Source organism: Phocoena phocoena, chromosome 5 (genome assembly GCF_963924675.1).
Source record: "Phocoena phocoena chromosome 5, mPhoPho1.1, whole genome shotgun sequence".
Classification (NCBI taxonomy): Eukaryota; Metazoa; Chordata; class Mammalia; order Artiodactyla; family Phocoenidae; genus Phocoena; species Phocoena phocoena.
Genome location: NC_089223.1, coordinates 31,505,736 through 31,522,960, shown reverse-complemented (window position 1 = coordinate 31,522,960; position 17,225 = coordinate 31,505,736). Strand labels below are relative to the sequence as shown.

At 36.1% G+C, this 17,225-nt stretch overlaps 1 protein-coding gene across 1 annotated transcript in view; it reads left to right on the top strand.

Moving 5' to 3' along the window:
• The window catches only part of FBXW7 (F-box and WD repeat domain containing 7), a 206,451-nt gene that overhangs the window by 91,500 nt on the left and 97,726 nt on the right, over nucleotides 1-17,225 (top strand). The gene's annotated exons all lie outside the window — the stretch shown is intronic.

Sequence of the window (17,225 nt, the reverse complement as noted above, 5' to 3'; positions counted from 1 at the left end):
ATTCAATTCTGTTTAAGATAAATTGTCCAAATTAAATATTCTGATCCAGGATGTAGCCTCCTTTAGTAGTCCTCCCTACCCCCAACCCCCCTTTTCTTAAGAAAAAGGAAACATGGGAAAGGTATTTTCATGGCTTATTTATCTGTACTCACAGCTTGGCCAGATAGTTTAACATTGTGGAAATCCTAGCAGTTCTTGACCATTAACCAGCCTCTGCTTGGCCTCTTCTACAAAATTTTTAGTTTTTTTTTTCCTTAAGGTCATCATATATTGCTAAGGCTCTCTCTGTGAGGAAGCTTGTCCCTGATGACTTTAAAACATTACTATGCTGGAGAATATTTTTTCTGGGCCAATGTGACTTTTACATTATTCTGACCTCATCCCTTAATGATGAATGAATGACCTAATTCTCACTACAGAAACGTGTTTTGTAGAAAAATAGTAGCCTCTAGTTGTCCCATTGCTTTGTCATCATTCATGTATTGAACTATATTTGTGCACATTCATGTTTATATTTATATATCACCATGTAGTAAAGGAGAGGCGCTTTGGAGTTAGGCTGATTTGTCGGAATGAATCAAATTTAGGTGACTGAGTTTTGGTTGGGTGAGGATAATACTAATTATCTGGTAGGATTCTTTTGAAGATTAAGACAGAATGTACATAAAACATCTAGCACAGTGATTGGCATATAGCAGATAACAAATGTTACTTCCTTTTCTAATGCTGAAATTTGAGACTGCAGAGATTAAGTGACTTGCCCAAGGTTACCCCTCGGCAAGCAAAGGGGCATGTAGCAAAAGTCAGATTCACTGACTACTATAATTCCTATCCTATCCTGATTCCTGTATGTACACATATACATACATTTGGGTGCATACATACATGGAGATTCTCCTACTGATTAAGGTTTATTCTTCCCTTAGTTGATTAACGTCTCACTAATTCGTATTCTTTTCTATTCAGATATTGATGCTGATAATGGTAAAAGATTGGTAGGGAAGCTCTTTACTTTATGTAAGTTCCTATTCTAATTAGACTAGTGCTGCTTTGAAGTGAAGGATGCTGTACTTAAGGTTGTGTCAGCAGTTTTATTCATGCCTATTTGCACTTTTCCAGTAGACTGTAAACTGTTTCCCTAGTTACACGATAATAGACAGGCATTGGCAAATTCATTGTTTACTTTTTTAAAAAACATGACATCTTCCCCCAGTCAAAATAAAATATACCAGTTTACTTATTTTATACTAATGCATTATGTTGATCATACAAGTTTTCCTTTGGAGTAATTTATAAATAAATATGAAATTAATTTGGTTAATATGAAATTAACCCCTTTCTATTTGTTTTTCAGTAAAATTTCTATTCTTTAATATGGTCATTATTTTATTCTTCTATTTATAGATAAAAATACAGCAACAAAGATTATTTTCTTTTCCCAAGCTTGCTACCTTTTAGTATAAAAAAGAAGGAATATCTTCCTGTATTTCTGTAACTGAGATTTGTTTACATTACCTGCAGTTATTTACCTCACAATACCATTTACAGTAATGTTAGAGGATACGCATGCTGTAGATTTTATGGAGGATGTGTTATATGAGTTTGTAGTGGTTGTTATTACGTTCTTTTATGTTTTGAAATTTTAAGAATCAGAACTCATAGGATTTGACATTGTACCATGTCTGGCTTTCATTAAATTTCTGAACTGTTACTCATAATAAAAATTACAATTACATATCCAAATTTGCATGTAGTAAGCGATTAATTTTGAAATCATGTCAACATACAATATTAGAATCAATTGATATATTTGATCAAATCTACGAAGCTTGAGGTACACAATTATTTTAACTATTAGAAAAGGAAAAATGCTGCGTATTTAAACTATGGCATGCCATCAATTTCAGAGAAGCTGAGATATGAAAAAAATGTGCCTTTTAGAATCTATGAAATATTTCAGGTGTGTATTCAGATTTTAGGGCTCTTTTTCGGTGAGGAGCAAATTTTGTGTTGCTAGTTGTTGAGGACCCTACTTAATTCTCTGTATATGTACAACTTCACCAATTCTTTTTGTTCATTTGTTCTTCCTTTAGTATTTATCGAGTGTCTTTCATGTGCAGAGCTGTGTCATGTTTCTGGCCACATAAGATTTCTTCCTCCTTGGAACTTCTATTACATATCCAGAGCATAACAGAAAACCAAGTTATTGATAATACAAAGTAGTACTTACTTGTATCTCCAGCTAGGTTTCAGGCTATCTTAGGGCAAGATTGTTGGTTTTTATGTGTCATGTATCTGCTTCATTTCCTATCACATACTTGCTAATTCATTGTAATTTCTTGATTAAACTTTGTTTAAAATTGTAGGAAAGAGAAGTAGCACATACACCTCAAAAGAGTGTCTGTATGATTATGTTTTAATAGTAGTTTGTATCTCTTAATCTCCTATCCCTACTACTATGTATAAAATAAATAACAATGATACATTGTATAGCATAGAGAAATGTAACCATTATTTTATAACAACTTTAAATGGAGTATAATGTATAAAAATATTGAATCACTATGTGATTCAATTATTATAACTATGTTAGTTATAATACTAACATTTTGCAGCCTCCAATAAATTAATGGATGGAGACACTGAATATCAACAGCTGCTAACATCATGAAAGGAAGGACACCAGACGCTAGGTGACTCCTAATGAAATAACTCACCACGCTGTGACAGAGGGACCAAACCAAGCCTAATAAAGCCTCTGGATCCAGCTGCCAGTTTGAATGAGGAAATACAAAGGACGGATAAATGTGTTGAACTGTATCACGTGTATGCAATTAGTCAAATCCAGACTATGAAAAACAGATCAAACAGATAAATTTTAAGAAAGGTATAGAAAATAAATCTGTAGATTGAAATAGACTTAAAAGAAACATCAACTGTTTTTTTTTAAATGGTCATGATTGAAAAACAGTATCTAGGGAGACATACTTCAGTGAGAGAATCATAAACAAAAGGAAGTGATTTCTGCAAGAGCAACTTAGAGGAAAGGAGTTACTTAAAGGAAGGGAAGGGGCTATGATTGAGTCAGGGCACATGGAGGCACTTCTGGGATAGTTGGCAAACTTCTAAGTATTGAGCTGTGTGGTAGTTATAAGAATGTATATCCATCAATATAAAAAAAATCTGATTAGAAAATGGGCAGAAGATCTGAATAGACATTTTTCCAAAGAAGACATACAGATGGCTAACAGACACATAAAAAATGCTCAACATTGTTAATCATCAGAAATGCAAATCAAAACCACAATGAAATATCAGCTCACGTATGTCAGAATGGCCATCATCAAAAGTCTATGAATAATGAAACGTTGGCAAGGACGTGTAGAAAAGGGAACCCTAGTATACTGTTGGTGGGAATGTAAACTGGTGCAGCCACTGTGGAAATAGTATGGAGGTTCCTCAAAAAACTAAAAGTGGAACTACCATATGACCCAGCAATTCCACTCCTGGGTATATATCTGAAAAAAAACAAAAACATTAATTCGAACAGATACATGCACCCCAATGTTCATAGCAGCATTATTTACAACTGCCAAGATATGGAAACAACCTAAGTGTCTATAAACAGATGAGTGGATAAAGAAGGTGTATATACATATACATATATACAATGGAATATTACTCAGCCATAAAAAGGAATGAAATTCTGCCATTTGCAACATCACAGATGGGCCTAGAGGGTATTATGCTTAGTGAAATAAGAGAAAGACAAATACTGTATGTTATCAATTATATGTGGAATCTAAAAAATGAATGAATATAACAAAACAGAAACAGACTCACAGATGTAGAGAACACACTAGTGGTTACCGGGGCAAAGAAAAGGGGAAAGATAGGTTGATTCCATCTTAGCTATGGTGAATAATGCTACAGTGATCATGGGAGTGCAGATATCTCTTCAATATCCTGTTTCCATTTCCTTTGGATATACACCCAGAAGCGGGGTTGCTGGATCATATGGTACTTCTATTTCTAACCTTTTGAGGAACATCTGTACTGTTTTCCATAGTGGCTATACAAGTTTGCATTCCCACCAGTAGTGTACAGTAGTTCTCTTTTCTCCACACACTCCCAGTGAATATTTGGTATATTTGGGTTTGGAAGGTAGTTACTCTGACCTTGTAAGTAGTACCCAAATTGAGTTAAGGTTTGAATTAGATGTCTTTAATGACTGCTAATCTCCTTTCTTCTGTGTCATATTAACTCATGATGAGGTAGCCTATTTTAAATATATATTTTTAAATATTTATTTATTTATTTGGTTGTGCTGGGTCTTAGTTGCAGCACGTGGGCTCCTTAGTTGTGGCCTGTGAGATCTTAGTTGTGGCATGCATGTGGGATCTAGTTCCCTGACCAGGGATTGAAACTGGGCCCCCTGCATTGGGAGCGCGGAGTCTTAACCACTGCGCCCACCAAGAAAGTCCCTGAGTAACCTATTTTAAAGTGTTTTTAAAATTGGTAACAGAAGGTTGTTTAATAGCTAATAACATATTAAGTACTCACTATGTGTCAGACACATCTTTAAACATTTTACATGTATTATCTCTCTAATCCTCACAATAATCCTGTGATATAGAGGTGCCATTTTAAATCTCCTTTTGCAGATGAGGTAACTGAGATTTAAAGGTGTTGAGTGATATATCCAAGTTTACATAGCTAGGTAGTGGTAGAACTAGAATCTGTATTGTCATCTACTACTGAACATGGGCTCTTAACCACTGGGATTTATAACCTCAATTTTATGCAGCTGTTTCCCTATCAATTTGGCTTTGACCAAATGGATTCCCAACCCACTGTCCCTGACTGATTGGGAGGAAGGTGATGTTTAGGGGTCTGAGAAAGCAGAGTGGGCCCTATCTTAAGGGGCTTTTATATGAAAGAGATAGTTGTAGTGGTGTCATGTTACTGTCACCTGTGCCCATTGTTTTTCTTGGTGCTTCAAGATTTTTATTATGCCACGTTGGAAGACAGGTTGGTCTAATGGAATGAACATAAACCATGGCTCAGACATATCTGAGTTTCAAACATGTTACTAAATCTTACTAACTGTAAATCTTTGGGCAAGTGACCTTAATCTGAGGCTGTTTCCTGTTTTGTAAATTAGGGTTGTAGATTAAATGAATGTGCTGTACCTAGCATCGTGTTGGTCCCTAGTGGACACTCTGTAAATGTTTGTTGATTACATTAATGCATTGGAAGTATCTTTACTAATTTGAATATAAAAACAGGCTTCTTAACCTATAAGATTCCCTACTAATATTTTGGTTTCTATATCCGGAGGAATCGAATTGCTGCAGTAGAAAAACAAAGGCCTATTTTATGGCTTTCAATTAATTATTATTATTCTTTTGACTTAACCTTCTACTTTTGTCTAGGGGAGAGGAGTAACTTCAGAATGAAGGAATCCTATCCAGAAACTTGGAAGTTCTAAGAAATATTCCTTCAAACAAATCTGAAAATCAGTAGTTTTGGAGAGCAGCGACCACCGTTATTGTCTTTCCAGTTATTTGAATGGCTGAGTTTAGTGGTAAAATCCTTAGGCCGTCCTCATTGTGATAAGGAATTCAAGTTGTGACCAACCCACAATGCTTCCTCTTAGTTTTAGATTGAGTGTACAACACAGCATTGTTTGTACTGAAATTGAGGGTGTTTGGAAGTTTGAGAGTGTTGTACAACTACTGCCTTGTTAGGTTTGTCCAGAAATACTGTTCTATAACCTGAAAAATTTTAAAAATTTCTTGTCTGAAAAATAACAGATCATTACATAAGGGATCTAGTTTACTGATTTAATCATTATGACAGTGTTGCTTTATTTCTACATAAATAGAAAACGTCTTTGTAAGAAGATCATATTTCTTACTATTTAAAAAATAATAGCTCGTAGTCTTTACTAAAAAGAAAGAATAGTTTTGAGTGGATTATAATTGTTTCTTGATATTAGAATTAGTATTTTACATGTTTTGTTATTTTCTTAGTGGTGGTGATGGTTTTTACCTTTCTTTTTTTTCTTTTTCAGTTACTGTAGACATTGGTGGGCACTGATGAAACTGGGCTAGAATGAAGTTTATTTTACCTGGTTTCTACTATAATTATATAACTTTTAGAAGTTTTTTTTGTCCATATATCTTACAAAGGTCTAACTAGGGTAGATGTTTGTCTCATAATTTTTAAAAAATAATATCTTTATAGCGATTGCACTCTATTTTTTGGATGCAGCGTTTATGTCTTTGGTCAGCATTGTATCCCCAGTGCCTGGCGCATGTTAGAGTTTAAATCTTTTCTCTTTTTCAGTTCAAATACACATTTTCTGAAGGCACATTGTGTGCAGTGCAGGCAGTCACGCACTATCTTCCCCCAATAAGTCCACTCAGCCTTCCTGCCAAGAATTTGAAGAGGAAGATGGAGTGATTGTTTCTGAGAGTCTACATGTGAATAGTGATTTTCTGGCATATTCATCTAAATGAGGTCATTGTTTTGCCTCAGAGAGCAAGAAAAGAAATCTAGGCAGGAGTTACCTGAGTTCTAATTGCACACATACTGACTGACACTTCCTAGGGATCCAGGCATGGGGGGGATCAAGTGATAGCAAATGAGAATAGGATTCCTAAATTTAAAAAGCAAATAATAAGACGACATTTTTTTCCGCTTGTGGTTTACTATAGTTGCCAAGCTAAAATTATGCTCACCAAGATAGGAACCCTATTTAAAAAAACAGACTCACTGGTTTTCTATAGACAATACATTTTCTATATTACAGTGGTGTGCTTTTTCTGAAGTGCAAAACCTTGTAAAATGATAGTGAGGCAGAGTAGAGGCCAGAGTTCCAGGATTTGTTCAAGTCAGTAGTTGCTCATTGAGATGGTATTAGACTTTCCTTAAAGATGCTGAGTTATTTCTGAAATTAAGCAGATTCTGGCTTTCTTTGGTCCTGTGATCACTGGCTCTTTAGGTAGTGGCTTCAGATGTTGCTTCTTCTAAGTATGGTGGCTTATGTGTCCCTATTGTATTCTTCATTCCAAATTCTGTCTGCTTGCTACAGAATGTTTCACAGTGAACCATGTGTTGCTGACTCTTCATCAATGGGCCCAGAGCAAAGAAGACCTAAGCCTTCTTCAGCATGTAACAGTCTTCAGCACGATGGGAGAGTCAAGGAAGGCAGAGAAGTTTTTGCATTGTCTTCAGTTAATTACACATTTTTAATTGAGGTGCTTTTATGTAAAGTGAAAGGTACAGATGAGTTTTGACCAATGTATGCACTTATGTAACCATAACCAACACCTCAATCAATATACAGAATATTTCTGTCACCCCCCCACCCCCCAAATTTCTCTCATGCTCCATTCCATTCAGTCCACACTTAGGCAACTACTGTTCTGATTACTCTCACTGTAGATTAGTTCTGTGTATTTGCAAACATCATATAAACATAATCACATAATGTTGCTTTTTTGTGTCTGACTTCTTTCATTCAGTGTACTGTTTTTGCCATCCATGTTGTTGCATGTATCAGAAGTGCATTCTTTTTTATTTCTGTGTACTATTCCATCACATGAATACAATTCAATTTATCCATTCTTCTGTTGATGAATATTGGAGTTGTTTCCAGTTTTGGCTATTCTGAATAAAGCTGCTATAAACCTTCTTGTACCAGCCTTTTTTATGGACATTTCTCTTGGGTAGGTACCTAGGAGTGTATATGCTAGCTCACAGCATACGTGTGTGTTTGTAAGAAACTGCCAAGTAGTTTTCTACAGTGGTGGTACCATTTTATAGTCCAGTAGCCAAATATGAGAGTTTCAGTTGTTTCCTGTTTTCAGCAACATATGGTGGTGTTTGGTCTCTTTTAATTTTAGTAATTCTTGTGGATGAGAAGTTCTTCTGCATTGTGGTTTTAATTTGCATTTCCTTGATGGCTGATGTTATTGAGCACCTTTTCATGTGTTTATCAACCCTTTATATCTTCTTTTAGTCAACTGTTTGTCTTTCACCCATTTTTTTGACCTATTTAATGTTTGAATGGTGAACGACTGAATTACTACATGACTGAATTCTGTGATTATTTACCTTACTTACCCAGATTTCAGCTTTCATATCCAAATCTGACACCCCTCTTGCTCCAAGCCATGATGACAGCACCACTCTACCTAAAAGACTTCTAGGAAGGTTCTGTTTGCTCAGTCATAAGGTTTTTTTCAGTAGACTTCAGTTCAGTAGACTTCTTGAACTACCACAAAGAAATAGAAATATCTGGTAACAACTTAAGATGGACACTTACATTTTTGTTTTAAAAATCTATAATCACTAAGCTTTTTTGTTTACAGTCTATGAGAAAAGTGATTGAATATAAAGACAAAGCAGTGTGTACTGAAGATGGATAGAGGTGAGACCAGATTGGGTATGTCTTAAGTACTGTGCTTAGGATTTTAGATTTATCCTACAGAATGGTAGTTTTCAGAAGTTTTGCAGAGTCACTCGAGGGTTGCTAATTCTCTCTTCTCCCCTGCTCTCACAAGCTCTCTCTTCACCTTTTTAATATTTTGCTCTCATTTGAGCAAAGGGTTCAGCATGTAAAAAGTTTAAAAGCTGCCACTGAGTTGTTGACATTTCCTGTTCTGGCAGCAGTATAGAGGGTAGATGAGAGGGGCAGGAGACAAAAGATAGGGAGATTACTAGGGATGTTATTCAAGTAGTTTGGGCAAGAGGCAGATGGCATGCGCTTATTAAACGGTACTAGAAAAGTGGGACTGGTTGTAGTGGACTTAGGAGAACTTAGTGATGATGTGAGTGGGTGACAGAAGTGTGGGGACAGGCAAGGGTACTTTGTAACAAATGATAGGAACCAGAATGACATCCAGATTTCTCCTTTTACCCCCTTATATCAGAAAAGTTCCAAGTACAGTGCTAAGAACTTATTTTGCCCCAGAACCATTTGATAAGTTGCCAAAATGATGCACCATCACTCCCAAACACTTGAGTATGCATTTCTTATAAACGAGGACATTCTTCTGCATAATCACAATATAACCATTAAAATCAGGACATTGGCACTGGTATATTAGATTGTCTATTCCTCAGACCCCCTTGTTGTTCAAATAATATCTCGTATAAGGACAAGATTCCATTCAAAATCATGGGTTGCATTTATTATCATGTATCCAGAACAGTCTCTTGATCTTTTATTTTCATTCCTTTAACACTTTTGAAGATTACAGGCCAGTCATTTTGAACTGGGACCCTTAATTTGGGTGTGTCTTGTGTTTCCTCTTGTTTCCTCGTTAGGTTAGGCATTGTTGACAGGATTATCACAGAAGGGATGCTATGTTACTCCCACTGCTTCCTATTAAGTAAACATAATTTCAGTTTGTCCCATTACTGATTTTCACTTTCAACCTTTCTCACTCTTACACTGGGAAAACACTTAAAATAATTTTCTGATCTTGAGAAACCTACATAAAAATTATTATATCTACAGCTCATGGTATATTCGCTTGATCAGAAGTTGTAGATATAATGATTCATTAATAATTGTCAGTGCTCTTTTGAGTACAGAATGCTTTTTTTTCTCTGTGGACATGTTTATACTGGCAAATTTATTAGCCTCTTCTTTTTGTGTGGTTCCGCCTTCCCACAAAGGATGTCAGCTCCAATATAAGTTAATGGAGCAGATAGAGGAAACTCCAGTTTTTTCTTTTTTTAACTTTACCTTCTTAACCTTGACCACATAGGCCTTACCACAGATTCTTACTATTTGAGATCCAAATGAGATATGGTATGGGCAAGAGCAGTCCCCCTTCCCGCCCCAGTATTTAATACTAAACATTTTAGCCACCTTTTTTTGGGGGAAAATACAACCCCCTGGTAATTAAGCTTAACTTACTTTCCTTGAAATAAATCTCTTTTAGGGAATTCCCTGGTGGTCCAGTAGTTAGGACTGCGTGCTTTCACTGCCAAGAGCCCAGGTTCAGTCCCTGGTCGGGGAGCTAAGATCCCACAAGCCACGTGGCTCGGCCAAAAAAAAAAAAAAGAAAGAAAATCTCTTTTTATCATTTCATAAATTTTGCAAACTCATAAGAAACATAATAAATTTCATGTAACTAACTTAAACCAAAATGGGACTCAATTTTTCTTAATGTGGGCTTAGCAGATTTAATTTAAATAAAGGTTATAAATTAATTTTAATTAATGTTATTTACAGCATGAAAATTTATTGACAGTGTCGAATAGTAGAGCAACTGAAATCATAAGCCAAAGCAATATGAATAAAAATATTGCCTAGACACAATTTTATACAAGACTGAAAAACATTTCCTTATTCAGTGACATGATCAGGCTCAAATATAGACCAAGCAGTTAGAAAATTACTCCTTTTATAGGCTCATATACACATAAAAGTGTTGTTTTTGAATCTTAAAAGTTATATTTACCTCCTTACAGTGAATTTACCTTTTTAATGTAAAAATTGTATTTATCTTGTGTGCTTGTTCTTTGCTTTAGAAATACCATTCAGGGTCAAACATGGGATGACCAAGCACATACAAATTTTTCTTTCAGCTGAAATGAGACCATTTTTTAGCTTACTCTTGACGTTCATTGAATAAGTAAAAGATTGTTCAAATGTGTGAAAAGTTGGAAACTGTAGCATAATGTTCATTGTTTCCTATGATAGCAGGATATTCTTTTCTTTTCAGAAATCCAAAACTTATCTGGGCAGATCAATAAAACTCATCTTGAATGTATTAGACTGCAGCTGCTTCCTTTTTTCTCAAGTCAAATTCTCACAATCAGAAGATTCAGAAAAATAGTACCTGCTCATTGATAACACTTGTTTTTGAAAGGGAAGGAAAATCATTTCAGTTTGTTCTTCAGCTTCTCTAGGTGGTTTCCAGTAAGACTTGAGACTTGCTGATGACTTCTTCACTTGGGCCCGAGCAGCAGTGGAAACATTTTAGGATTTCTTTTTTGTAACACGATGTTTTCCAAAAGCGTATTTTCCTTTTAAATCCAAGAATCTTGTCCCTAGAAGTCAAAAACATTAGAGACTGAAGAGCAAGTGTGAGATCTGCAGCCGTTCTTCATCTTCAAAGTATTCAACAAAATCTCTTCCTCTGTTGTCTTAAAAGGACCCCTTTCAGCTCAAATACCCTGTTGAGAATTTTTCCTCTTCTAAGCCACTGGATTTCTTTATGTAGTAGGAGTTGTTCTTTAGATACTCTGGAGTGAAATGACCTTTGTTTAATGAAGTTAACCATTTTGTAGTGTCTTCCAGAACAGTTTTATTTCATCCCGAGTGTTTTTGACACCAGTACGTGAATACCTTCTGTGTCAGTTCAGGTCCCCAGAGAAACAGATGTCAAGACCAGATTTGACGTGCAGGGAGCCCCATCCAGAGTTGGCTATTGGAGCATTCCCACCATGCTCAGGCTTCTGCTGGGAGAAGTCTAGAGGAAGCATGGCCAGGTGTGAATGTTACTGTGGATTCCAAGGTGAGGTAGCTGGGGGCTGTCAGGCAGCTCTGCTCCTCATAGCAGTTTCTGTTGAAGAGATATCTGAGCAGGGCACCGCTGTGGCCACCACACCCGCGATATCCCATTTGGGCTCTGACGCCATCCTGTCATGTGGATGCCTTTCTTACCCTGCTGACGTTCGACACCCCCACCCAAGTAGAACTTCTCATTCTGCTCTGCCTTTGCCCTGCTGGGCCTCTCTGCTGTATGGATCACTCCTCACCTTGCTCATAGTCAGGCTGTTTCCTCCCACCTTCCCCCACATACTGGGAAGCCCTCCTCCCTCTGCTTGGACTGACCCCTCTGCTGGACTCCCACCACCTCCCACACATATACCTAACTTGCCTGGCTCCACTTAATGGCTTTAGGACTGAATTGTTGAGGGAGAGGATAGTAGAGGGAAGTAGAAGAGGAAGAACCATTTGGGTTTCTTAAATCTGCAACTGACTAGAATATGCTTCCATTCACCGAGGTAGAGAAAATAGGAGGAGGACCTAAGAAGAAACTTAGGTGGGTGTGTGTGTACAGGAATTTGCGTCTTAAAATAATGAATTTGGGGCAACTGTGGGATATCTTGATAAAACTAATAGGCTCAGTAGAGGAGTTTGGCTAGAGAGAATAGAATTGGTTGTCATTAGCTTCTATGTGGTAGTTAAAATCCCAGGTTGCAAAGAAACTGCAGAGAAGGAAGGAGCTGTCAGTGGAGAACAGTAGTGCTGCCTGGTGGATAATACTAAGAAAAGGATTATATCAAGGGAAACTAAGGGATGTGAGAATTGTAAAGAGGGGAGTGCTTGTTTAGTAATGTCAAAAGCTACAAAAATGGTAAAAGATCCAGTGGGATTTAGCAACCAGTTTAAAATTTAGTTATAATGGAGTAAACCCAGATTGCAGAGGGAGTGGAGGTGAGCGGGAGTGAGGAATTAAATTTGGCCAGAAATAGGTATGTTATTTAACTTAGATATACATATGTATATCTAAGTTAAATAACATAAAAAGTAGGTATTGACATATGGACTGAAAAATAGTGTTTTTCATCCTTTGTAGTAAAGATATACATGATTGATGAGGCATGTGGATTTAAAATATTCGGTTCAGAACCATAAAACTTCAAATGAATAATTGCTGGTTGTATGAATACTTGTATGATGTGCCCCGTATTGTTCATTTTGTGTTGATTTTATTAATCTACAGTACTAAGGATCTGTTCAGCTAATTTTGCAGCCTCTGGAAGATTTTCACCTTAAGCTGCATAAATGATTTCCCAGTTAGCTGCAGTATGGGAGATGTGAAACTAGAATTACTCCACAAATTATGTGCTTTTGAAGTATTCATCTTTTTAGTCACACATTTTTTATAGCATGTGCTGAAAATAACAAGGAATTTGATAAAGGGAAAATATCTTTATGACTTAGAGGAAGATAATTTATAAATAAATGTTAACATATTAGATTTATATCCTCTGAGTTTCAAGAGTACTACAGGTGACTTGTTCAGTACAGACTACAACTTAAAAAAATGTATTCAAAATATCTGGTACTTTTTTGTGACCTGGCTTGTAGCTCTTCTTTGATGAGGAAAGAATTCTCAGCACACGACTGGCTTTAAAAAGATGTAATAATTATTTACTCACTAAATGTTTTGAGGACCAACTGAGCAAAGCATTTTTGTAGGTGCTGAAGATAGTGGTGAAAAAGGTAAGTCTCTTTCCTTATGGAGCTTAAATTCTAGTGGGAAGAGGCGGATAATACGTGAAGAAATGAATGGATGGATGGATGGATGGATGGATAGACAGATAGATAGATAGATAGATAGATAGATAGATAGATAGATAGATAGGTAGGTAGGCACTCTGTATAACAGACACTATTCCAGTGCTTTTATACAGTGCTTGGAGCAGAATAAAGCAGGGCAAAGGGGAATAATGTGATGCAAGGGAGTGATTATTTTAAATAAGATTATTAGGGAAAGTGCATTTCTTAGAGGATGTTTGAAAAGAGTCCTGAAGGAAATAATGGGAAGAACCATGCAGATATATGAGGGAGAGCATTCAGATAGAAGGTGTATCCAGTGCAAAGGCTCTGAGGTAGCAGCGTATTTTCCTCTTCCAGAAAGAACAAGGACAGAAAGAGTGGAGCAAAGTGAAAAAGAGAGAAGAGTGGAATATGAGCTCAGAGTGGTGGGCTGTGTGTCGATTATACAGGGCCTAAAATACAACCATTTAAAAAAAATGACCTTTATTGTGAGTGAGATGGGAAGCTCTTGGTGGATTTTGAGTAGCAGATACTAAGTATCTAAGTAAGTGATACTAAGTAAGTGATACTTAGTATGTGTTCCAGATACTTACCTTTAATCAGTTTGAACATAGGGATTAATACTAAATTATTAATTTGTTATATAGAGAGTTCATAGTATGCAGCTGGAGTATTATTAAGTGGTGCGTCCAGAAGAGGAATCCTGGTGATTAGTGAGGTTCTTTTAGGATTCATTGAAAATCCTAACCTGATTATAGAAGGTGATTCCCAGCTTTGAGTTATCCTTCTCGATGATCAGTACAATTTGGTTGATTTTCCTGCCATCTATATCTTAAAGCTTCTTAACTGACTTTGTAGATCAAGCCTAGTGGCTTCTGAAAATGTTAGTATTGCACAGTCTTTGAAGGCTTTGACAATTTGCTTGTCACCCCGTGTACATTAGTGTAACCAATATTCCTCAGTGTCTACTATGATTTCAAGGTTAATCTTTGCCTGGTAATCTTCTTTGGAGGCTCACAATTCTGGTTCACTCTGAGATAGGCTTTCAGAGCTCACTTTAACATGTATACTATGCCCTCTTTAACTCCTTTAGGCAACCTAAAATAAGCTGTTCAAATGGTTTTGGATAATCAAAGGTTTTTTGAGAAGCGACATTTATAAGAAACTATTTAAAAAGTTTGTGAGAAACTTAAAAAAAAAAGGCACTGAAATTAGGTCTGAAGTGCTGCTAATTTAACCAGATATAATGACTAAAAGTTACCCTGTATTTTCTAGGACTTGGGGAAAGTCACATAGTAGTTCTCTTTTATCTCAATAACCTTATTATTGAATTTTTTTGAAGAGCAATTTATTATAATACTTATAATACTTCTCCTTCATTCTGGAATGGAGATGCCTGTAGGTGTCTCTTCCTTTAGGTACCCTTAGGTTTGGGCCTCTCTGGACTTTCACACTGCCAGGAGAAGCCTGTTCTCCCCACTTACCTAAGGAAAAGTGGTGCCCCTTCTCCCTTTTATTTCTCCAGCTGTTACTTTATACAAAGTCCAGTTTTATTTAATATAGGATTTGCCTACTCACTAAAATTCGTTTGTAACACCAAAAATCAGTACTTGTGGCACTTTCACAGTCATTTGTGGATGTTCGCATGCACAGGGTGGCAAAAAATTTGAGTCACCTGACATGGACTTTCCCGTCTGAACCAGGTGACACTCTGCTTTCTTGTTTCAGCTCTCATATTCTACACAAGTGTCCTTTTCATTGTCTGTTTACTGAAACATTTTTCACTAAAAGCTTTTTGTGTTTATTGTTTGTGGTTTTGCTGTTCAAAATGATTCCCAAGCAGTTTTGAGGTACTGCCTAGTGTTGTGATGGAAAATGTACACGTTAGATAAGCTTCTTTCGGGCATGAATTTATAGTGCTGTTGACCATGAGTTCAATGTTAATCAACTATATATTAAGTAACATGTCTTTAAATAGAAATACACATATAAAAAGATTATGTATTGATCAGTTGGCAAAAATGTGACTAGAGGCTTGCAGGAACTCAACTGTTTATTTCCCTTAGGAACACTCGTTTGGTATTTGTGGCAACTTTATAGAACACAATTACTGTGAATAATGAGAATGGACTGGGACTTCCCTGGTGGCGCAGTGGTTAAGAATCTGCTTGCCAATGCGGGGGACATGGGTTCGAGCCCTGGTCTGGGAAGATCCCACATGCCGTGGAGCAACTAAGCCTGTGCACCACAACTACTGAGCCTGCACGCTGCAACTATTGAAGCCCGTGCGCCTAGAGCGCGTGCTCCGCAACAAGAGAAGCCACCGCAATGAGAAGCCTGTGCACCGCAAGGAAGAGTAACCCCCACTCGCTGCAACTAGAGAAAGCCCGCACACAGCAACGAAGACCCAATGCAGCCAAAAATAAATACGTAAATTTAAAAAATTAATAATGAAAACGGACTATGTTTAATTAAGGGTAGTGATTTATAGAGACTTTAGGTATAAACATTTCATCATTCCCTCTCACTGAAACCATCGTTTTAGATTTGTTTAAATACATGCATAAAGAGTTGTAATGTAAAATTTAATTTTGCTATGGGTTCAGGTTAAAAGTCACTGATTAACTTGTAAAGAAACATTTCTAAACATTATCTTCTAAAAAATTAATATGTGCCTGAGGCATATTGAGTGCTCAGTGAATATTTATTTTAGAGTAATAATTTTTGAGCATTGTAGGATTCTGGTTTTGGAGAAGAAGGCAATATCAGTGTTAGAGAATAATACTCTTTTAAGACTTTATCATATGTAGTTATGTAGACTGAGGCACATGAACGAAAACTCAGTTGAATGTCAATTTCTGGTCCCTGCTTTGCTCTAAGCTAGCTAATCTTGAGAAATACTCTCTTTGAGCCCAATTGCTTTGTCTGTGAAGTGAGGAACATTTTCAATTTGTTCAGTTTCATTTTCTTTTGTCAGTATTATTCCTGACCTTAAATCATTTCCATTCTCATCAAGGAAATCATACAATTTAATGTCAAAATATATTAGCTGTCACATTTTGTTTTACTGACTTCAACTTCAGTCTCACTGATTATTGATAAAAATGTAAGTTATGTATATGATATATCTGACATTATATACTGGTAAGAAGAAATAAAAGAACATCCTTAAATTTTACATAATTTTTTTTTTAGGATATAGGATTCTGTTTGTTGATGTTTGTGTTTCATATGATACAGTGTCCTAAATCATACAAAAATTTTTCTCTAAAAGCAGTTTAAAATTAGAATTATAAAAAGCAAAAATGTGCTTTTATTAATACCTCATTTATTAATATTTCCTGTATGGCAGAAGTTTTAGATTATGGGTGCTTAGGTTATTTTTGTGGGACTTTATAAACTAATTTTTTTTTTTGGAAAAATTGCTTTGTGAAGCCTTAAGCACTGAGTATAATTAAACTGTAGTCCAGAGTTAGATACAATTTAATAATAGTTCAATTCCAAAATAAAAGTTATTGTAGGTGAGACCATGAAATTTCCTAACACGTGATTTTAATACTTTGCACTAAATTTTCTAAAACAACTCAGAGGAACCAATATTTACAGTAGATGGCATATTTATGAAAAATCTGGCATCACCTATTTCATATATATATATATATATATATATATATATAAAACCCAAGATTATACGAACTAGGAAACAGATGTTGTATATCTCAACAACAATACTAGAATGCAGAGTTTGAGACTGGGATTTATAACGTGGGATTTGGAAAAGGAGCAGACATCTTGTTTTCAAAACCTGAAGTTTTTCTCAAGACCGAAGTCAACATTGTAACTGCCACAGAACAGGAAAAGGGAAGCTTTTCTCGTTTTACTTGTTCATCTGCATCAGAAAGTCCAG